At 50.2% G+C, this 6,402-nt stretch overlaps 1 pseudogene; it reads right to left on the minus strand.

Moving 5' to 3' along the window:
* Nucleotides 1-1,206: 1,206 nt before the first annotated feature.
* LOC137203006 (serine palmitoyltransferase small subunit A pseudogene) lies at nt 1,207-1,516 on the minus strand (annotated as a pseudogene).
* Between the last annotated feature and the right edge of the window lie 4,886 nt (nt 1,517-6,402).

A 6,402-nucleotide genomic window follows, 5' to 3' on the forward strand; every position in this document is an offset into this window, starting at 1 on the left:
CTCCCATAACTGACTCTCAGCCCCAACATTTTTTTTTTTAATTTAATGAGTTTACATCAAAAAATTAGGTGGTCATTTTACATTTAAGGAATAAAAATTAAAAAAAAAAAAACCAATACAGAGAGTAAGGGGATTTTAACCAAGTTTACGTTTCTTTTTGCTATGGTTTTTAACAATTCATCTCATCATATTGCAATGTGCAAATGCATTTGCAGCACCCATTACAATCATGAAACTAAATTTAAGGAAGTACATTGTTACTAATGGCCCTCAGAGGAAACTGATTTACCTTCTATTAAAAACTCTACAGTGTATAAGCATTACACGGTAATGCTACTTAACCACCATTTTTCGCAAGAACCATCACCAAAGTTTTCTGGAAATGAGCCCACAAAGAATTAAATATTTAAAAGGTGAAATGTTCCTTATTCTAACTCTAGCAAGATCTTTCTTTTTCATTGTTAAGAAACACTTGAAGAGTTTTAAAGCAAAAGCTGTTAAGAGTAGAGTCCAGATAGCTAAAACTGTAATCCTGAGTTCAAACTTACACATACGTCTTTTGTAAACAGTTCTCAATAAAATATTCTCTCTCCCCAGCCCCTTGCCTCTAATCTTGAATCTTTTCTTACAAAACTTTGGTCAAGAGTAGAAATATAACCAGGCAGATGTATATGCCATACAAGAATGGTAAAGCCCAACAAATGAGTTTGAGTTTTAGAAATAGAAAGCAATTAAAATGTACTCAAAGTTACATTAAGAAAAGCTTTCACTGGGTAATATTGAAACAGTCACAAAGGTTACGAAAATACTGATATCAAAGTGCAAATGATTACGATGTTAAAATAGACAAAAACTACTATACCAGAGCCTCTTTTAAAATGAAAAATAAAGAACACAACACACACACGAGTAAGGACTCTTTTCCTGTTCTACTCAAGAATCTGAGTCTTGGGCCTCCCTGGTGGCGCAGTAGTTGAGAGTCCGCCTGCCGATGCAGGGGACGCGGGTTCGTGTCCCGGTCTGGGAGGATCCCACATGCCGTGGAGCGGCTGGGCCCGTGAGCCGTGGCCTCTGAGCCTGCGTGTCCGGAGCCTGTGCTCCGCAACGGGAGAGGCCACAACAGTGAGAGGCCTGCGTACTGCAAAAAAAAAAAAAAAAAAAAAAAAAAAAGAATCTGAGTCTTTATATTCATAGGGTTGATTATGTTGACATCTAGTAGGGTTTCTTATGACATCTGACACAGTCTCATTCCAATTTCAGATGGCGGCTCTTCTCTAAGGAATCTCTTGGTTTCGGTCACATCTTGGTCACCGTACAATTTCAAAGTAGTGCAGTGTCGCCATGACGTGCTGAGGCGTGAAGACGCATCCCATGTATAGTGCCATCCCCACATGGAATCCAGCGCGGAGTTGAACACAGTCCGCTCCCAGGGCTCCAGCATGTACAGTGCCATGACCGGCAGCTACTGGTAGTAGAACCAGGACATCTGCTTCCAGGCCCGCACCAGCGCCATCCCTGCCACGCACCTCCCGTGTTGCAGCCAGTCGTCAGTCTGTCCGGCCAGAAGAGTTACTCAGTTTCCTGGGAATCTCCCATGTATACAGAAGGTATACATGTTACTAAACTTTTGTTCGTTTTTCTCCTGTTAATCTGTCTTATGTCAATGCATTTCCCTGGAGGCATCATTGCTGTTCCGTGCTTCCCTCCAAGAAAACCCTTGCTTCGCACACACTCAGACATATGCTTATCCTTCAAAAAGGTACCTCTTAATGTCCTCCCCCGACTTTTCTACTGATTACTTAATCTTTCTGAGCTTCAACTTCTTCATCTGCAAAATGAGGATTAATTAATTAATTAAAAAATTAATGCTCACCTCACTATGTTATTGTGAGGGTCCAATGAGTTAATGTCCGTACCACGCTCAAGACAGTGTGTTGAACAAATTCATCTGACTATGTTCACCCACACTCATGCTCCGAGTTCCATGAGAGCTGGGCTCTTCTCTCTCCACCGTGCATATCCTGCGCCTGGCACAGGTGCCGATGTTTTGTTCTCGGGGGTGAATGAGTGAATTTCAGGTGGTGGGGGGAGGGGTGGAGGTGGTCCCTCACCGGAATGGCCACCACTCACATTGAAAAAGTAGACCACGCATCTGCTGGGATGTAGCATCTTCTGACTTTCCCTCCACAGCCTCCCCAGGGAGCGTCAGGGCACCCCGGGAGGGATGTAGGATGGCTCTTGTTCCCCTTGTGTCCAGGTGAACCTCTGAGGCATGCGGAGGTAAATTACACAGTGAGAGGCAGAGTCAAGACTCGTCCCCTTTTAGCACTCAAAGTCCTGTGTCCCGGGGACCCCCTTAAGTCTCAGGCAAACCAGGATGGCTGGTCATTCCAGATCAAGTTCCAAACCCTAGTCTGTGAGGAACCCCACCTCCGCCCTCCTCTGGGCCTGTGTCATTGTCTCCAAGATTTTTAGTGAGTTTCCTGAAGAGGAGACAACGCCTTCCAGCCCAGAGGGCCTGGGCCGCTAAAAAAATCAGTCTCCCTCTTACTCTTTCTTACTCTCTCCAAAATTCAAACTCACAGCACAACTGGGGTCGGGGGGAAGAGAAGGGCGCAGACTTGGGGCTAGGAGTTCAGCTCACTTTGACAGCCTCATGGCCACTCCCGTGACTGGAGAAGGAGGTTCCTCAGGGCTCTCAGGCTGGCGGGGGAGAGGGACGTGTGGACCAGTGGCATCAGTCTGGCGGCTGGCCAGCTGGAGAAGGGTCTCTGAAGGGCAACCTCCTGACCTGGCCCCTCCCCAGCTGGCCTCTGGCTCCCACGCCATCTTCCTCCCCTCCCCTCGCTGGGCCCGGTTTCCTCTATTAAGCAGGGGAAGGGAGCTGGTCTCTGAGGGCCTTCCCGCCCTGAAGTTAGACTTGGGGCCAGCAGAGTGCTGGGAAATGCAGCCCCCAGAGAGGAGCCAGAAGAGGTCAAGCCCTCTTGAGCAAGTGGCGGCACGGCCAGGGCCTCACATGTGCAAAGAGACTCATCTTCCCAGGCTGCCCCAGCCCGAGCAGACCCAGCTCCCGCCCCGCTGGCCTCATCCTCCTGGGCCACTGTCCAGGGCAGCTGCTTCTCCGCTGGTTCCCCAGAGGCCCCGGGGCCAGCGCCGGGACACAGAGGGCCAGGGCTGGCTCAACACAGCCTGCCCTCCTTCCCCTTGCTGAGGAGGAGACGCCCACTCTTGTGGCCTGAGACGCGCATCCCTGACGTTGGCCTGGCTATGGCTGGGTGGTCAGGGCCAAAGGCTGAGCGAACACCAGGCCCTCTGGGCAGCTGGTCCCCCGCCTGTAGCCACCGTGAAGCCCCCCTACCCCCCGGGCCACGTGGTACTCAGCAGGGCCAGCAAATGCGGACATGGAAGGCAAGGCCTTTTGGGGGGGACTTGGCAGGGAGAAGGCACCCCCAGGGGGACTCTTTCCCGCTCCCTTCCTGTAGAAATACTCTCCCCATCAACCTCCCTGCCAACCTCAGTCAAGAACAACCTCAAAACTGGCAGTGGGGGGCTTCCCTGGTGGCACAGTGGTTGAGGGTCCGCCTGCCAATGCAGGGGACACGGCTTCGAGCCCTGGTCCGGGAAGATCCACATGCTGTGGAGCAACTCAGCCCGTGTGCCACAACTACGGAGCCTGCGCTCTAGAGCCCGCGAGCCACAACTACTGAGCCCGTGAGCCACAACTACTGAGCCCACGTGCCACAGCTACTGAAGCCTGTGTGCCTAGAGCCCATGCTCCCAACAAGAGAAGCCACCGCAATGAGAAATCCGCGCACCGCAACGAAGACCCAACGCAGCCAAAAATAAATAAATTAATTAATTAATTAAAAAAAAAAGCTGGCAGTGGGAACCCAGAGCCAGCTCTGGATTCTCTCCTCTTGCTGGTTGACCCCAGGCAAGGCCCCCATCCTCTCTGGCTCCCTCTCCCTCTCCTGGTCCAGCCTCAGTAGATTCCTTCCCTTATTTCAACATCACAGGGTCCCTGTGAGATGGGAACGATTAATCCAGGAAATAACATGAGAGGAACAAATACATCTGTTTCATGGGGAGGGAGTACTCGGTGGCCCAAGGACACAGAGGTGCCCAAAGTCACATGGGAAGTGGCAGAGGTGCTGGAGCCCAGCCAGGCCTCCTAGGTGAGGAGAGAGGGTCCTCTGTAATAGAGTCTGGGTGGTGGGATGACGATGAGGGCCAGACCAGCCACAGGGCCTGGCATGGAGCAGCTCCCTAGTAGGTGACACGCTTCATCCGTTGCTTCATTCATTCATCTTGGGAGAGTCCTCTTCTGTGCCTGGCCCCATGGGAAGGGTGTGGGCAGGGAAGGCAGCCCAAAGAGCTGAACCAGGAGGGACTTAGGGCTGTGATCTTTGCAGCTGTGTTTTCTCAAAGCCTAGTCCACAATCCTCTGCATCTAAATCACTAGGGCTTTAAAAATGCACATTCCTAGGTCCTACCCCAGACCCATGACCATCACCAGATCCTTATAAAAATGGTTGCTTTGGGGACTTCCCTGGCAGTCCAATGGTTAAGACTCCACACTCCCATGGCAGGGGGCACGGGTTCGATCCCTGGCCAAGGAACTAAGATCCCACACACTGCACAGCATGACCAAAAAAAGAAAAAGGTTGCTCTGGACTTGGGGCATCTCAGAAATGTCAGAATTTGGGACATGGAAATTTTTCTTTTTAATAAACTTATTTATTTATTATTTTTGGCTGTGTTTGTTGCTGCACGTGGGCTTTCTCTAGTTGCGGCGAGCAGGGGCTACTCTGTTGTGGTTCGAGGGCTTCTCACTGCAGTGGCTTCTCTTGTTGTGGAGCACGGGCTCTAGGTGCACGGGCTTCAGTAGTTGTGGCTCGCAGGCTCAGTAGTTGTGGCTCGCGGGCTCTAGAGCGCAGGCTCAGTAGTTGTGGGCATAGGCTTAGTTGCTCCGTGGCCTGAGGCATCTTCCCAAACCAGGGATTGAACCCGTGTCCCCTACAATGGCAGGCGGATTCCTAACCAATGCGCCACCAGGGAAGTTCCAGGGCTTGGAACTTTCTAAGACAAAGGTGGCAGAGACTAAAAGGTGGCTGGAGGTGGGTCAGGTCTGATGACATTCTTGCTGCTCGGCCTCCCCTCCCCCAAAGTAAACCAGCAGGTGGGAGGTGCCGGTGGAGGGCTCCAGCTCAGGTTACAGGCCTGGGGACACTCCTTCCGAGCTCCCAGCCACCATAAAATGCTCCCTTTGACCTGGGAGTCCCACATCTATAAAATTTAAAGGAAGAAATGAGCTCTGTGTCCAAACATGTTCATTCTGGCCTTATTTATAATGGATAAAAAAATTAACTGAAAACTCCCTAAATATTGGACCATGGGGGAAAGGTTAAGGGTGTGACCCTCGCTGAGTGACGTCCCCTGGCTGGGGATACACTAAAGGCTGGTCATGGGAATGCAGAGAGCCGCAGCTGTGGGGTGGTGGGAAGGCTGTACAGGAGGAGAGCAAGGGACACGGGAGTCAGATTGTCTGGTTTACATCCTGGTTCTGCCCCTTCCCAGCTGTGTGACCTGAGGCTGTAACTGAAGCCCTCTGTGCTTCAGTTTCCTCGTCCATAAACTAGAGCTCATAATAGGACCTACCTCCTAGGATTATGCGAGCACTGAAGGAGTTAATACACAGAGTGTTTGCAACAGTGTCTAGAACCCCTCGTTGTTAGTCACTACTGTTAAACTACGTAAAACAGGCTGTTATGGGCTGAGTTGTGTCTCCCCAAATTCATCTGTTGAGGCCCTAACTCCCAGGACCTTAGGATGTGACTTTCTCTAGCACAGGAAAAAAAAAAAGAATGTGACTGTAGTTGGAGATGCAGCCTTTATAGAGGTAATTACGTTAAAATGATCTGATCCAATATGACTGGTAGCCTTATAAGAAAAGAAAATTGGGATACACAAACAGACATGAGGGATGCACACACAGAAGAAAGACCTTGGGAGGACAGAGTGAGAAGGTAGCCGTCTGCAAGCCAAGGAGAGAGGCCCCAGGAAACAACCCTGCTGACACCTTGATCTTGGACTTCTCACCTCCAGAACTGTGAGAAATAAGTTTACGTTGTTTAATCTACCCAGTCTGTGGTACTTTGTTAGGCAGCCCTAGCACACTAATGCACATGCCTAGAAAAGTTTAACATGATACTTACCACATAACAGCTCTATGTTCTAACATTACATTTATTATCGCATGTCAATCTCTCAACCATGAGGAGGTTATGTACTATCCTCCCATTTCAGAGATGAAGAAAACTGAGGCTTGGCTAGTGAGGGGGAGGGCTAGGATTGGAACCAGGTCTATATGACTCGAAGACCCCATTCAAAGCCTGGCTCCAT

Source organism: Pseudorca crassidens, chromosome 11 (assembly GCF_039906515.1).
Source record: "Pseudorca crassidens isolate mPseCra1 chromosome 11, mPseCra1.hap1, whole genome shotgun sequence".
Classification (NCBI taxonomy): domain Eukaryota; kingdom Metazoa; phylum Chordata; class Mammalia; order Artiodactyla; family Delphinidae; genus Pseudorca; species Pseudorca crassidens.